The sequence below is a fragment of the Mesoplodon bidens genome, assembly GCF_964165515.1.
Source record: "Mesoplodon bidens genome assembly, chromosome: 3".
Classification (NCBI taxonomy): domain Eukaryota; kingdom Metazoa; phylum Chordata; class Mammalia; order Artiodactyla; family Ziphiidae; genus Mesoplodon; species Mesoplodon bidens.
This window is the reverse complement of record NC_138178.1, coordinates 103,608,112-103,610,061: the sequence shown is the minus strand read 5'-3', so window position 1 is coordinate 103,610,061 and position 1,950 is coordinate 103,608,112. Positions and strand designations below refer to the sequence as shown.

General features: G+C 46.6%; 1 gene segment (V, D, J or C); it reads right to left on the bottom strand.

Moving 5' to 3' along the window:
• Window positions 1-520: 520 nt before the first annotated feature.
• LOC308614059 (T cell receptor delta variable 2-like) lies at window positions 521-1,031 on the bottom strand. The segment is given in 2 exons: window positions 986-1,031; window positions 521-843 (listed from the first exon to the last, which is right to left on the bottom strand).
• Between the last annotated feature and the right edge of the window lie 919 nt (window positions 1,032-1,950).

Sequence of the window (1,950 nt, the reverse complement as noted above, 5' to 3'; positions counted from 1 at the left end):
AACAGTACAGCAAGCTAGAGATCAAGTCTTGCCCTCTACGTTGGGAAGATGACAGGCAGTGTGTACCATTGATGCCGAAGGAAGGGAGGAGTCTTCCCACCTTCCCAGCCCCTCTCCTTGAGAACAGCTAGATTCCTGGTGTATATGGCTGGGGAGAAACTGGACATCACCATAGTCATACTTTGGAAAGTGCCTCTTTATGTCGTATCCTAAGTACTCTAGGCTGTGTGGCCAAATCTTTTATGAAGCTCCAAGAAAACTGTTAAGAGTGTACCGTAAATGCTACAATTTCCGACTCTGTCTCTCCTCTCTCCTGCCCTACACCGGGCCACACCCCACTGGGGGTTGCCTATCTGAGCACCACTGGAGTGCATGGGCAGGCTGTGAGCCAGTGAACCTGAAGGAAAGGCATGAATGTCAGCCTTCTCTGGCTTCCCTTTCTTAAACTATTTATTCAGGAAAAAGTCATGATCTTGTTGGAACTGCTGTTCCACGTAGATCTCCACGTTTTTTGAGCTGCTCAGAAGTGAACCCACAGCAGGGTGGTGGTCGAGGCACAGTAGTAAGATCCTTCATCTCTCTCTGATGCCTCCAGGATATTCAGCACAGCCTGGTTGTTTAAAGAATCAATTTCACCTTGGAAGTTGTCCTCGAAACCAGGGCCATATATGTCCCCTTCTTGGTATATGAAAGTCATTGTGTTACCCGGTGTTTTCCTGTACCAGAAGATATAGTAGTCACTGATGGAGTCTCCTTTCATGGAGCACCTGAGGGTGACAGATTCCCCCACAGACGCACTCCTTGCTTGGTCTTGAGGCACCAACGTGACAGCTGACATGACTCCTAGAGAAAAGACACGAGAGGGGCTCAGTGAGGACTGGGGCTGAGATCATTGAGTAAGGGGTGCTGTGCTCAAGGGCCGGGCCCTGGCAGCCTTGATGCCTCGCTGAGTCTTGCTCTTTCGAGGTTCCAGTATCTGCCTTACCTTCCCAGAGGAGGGTGAGGTGGATGAGGTAGCAGACCCTCTGCATGGCTCCACTCAGGGACAGCTCTGCCTCCCAGCTCGTCCTCTGCCTGGTCCCTCCTCAGAGTCAACACCTTCTCTGTGATGTGTTTGTGCCTGAGGAAACCAGCCCCTGTTGGCAGCTGTTCTGTTACCCAGAGAGGTTTTGTCAATCACAGGAAGCACGCAGAGCCTGCTGACTGTTAATGAGATGACCGTGCCCTTCAAGATCAGTAACGTGGTCCAGATAAATAAGGCCAGTTGAGAGGAGGTTAACACAGCTTATTTGATTGATCACAAGATTTTTGCTTCCCACCCTAGAAGTTAAGTTTGATATAGTTGCTTCATTTTCATGTTAGAGGTACATGTTGTATGCACTGTGGTGAGGTTAAGGGTTAATACCCAGAAGAATTATTGACTTTTACAGCCATAATCAAAAGAACCATCAAAAGAGGAGGTCGATAGTGTGTGCACAAGGACTGTGGGTGTTGTAATGATTGTTGTGTTTACTCCAAACTCCCTCCAGGCAAAGTTGGATAAGGGTGATTCACCCAAGTATAAAAGAGCAATCCAATGCAACACGCTCCAAATTTAATGCAGTTTCCTAATCTTTATTGAGCTCATCTATCTTCTTTTCTGTAAGGTTCTTGGGTCACTTATGTTGAATTACACAAAGTAAAGTGTTCTAAAAAACTTAGAAACCACAACTACCTCCCAGTTTATGACAGCCTAAATTTAGATGTACTTCAAAAGAGAGGTGTATTTGAATTCTTGGGACCCGCACGTTTGGGTTTCAAGGCCAATAATCTATGAAATATTGAAATTAAATAGGTAAATTAATAATGGAAACTAGAAGGTGCAGCTGAAGCGGGGAAGAGGGTCACCTGGTAAGCAAAGAGGCGTTCAATATCTGAGGATGGGTGCAGGACCTAAATTCCAATGCTAGT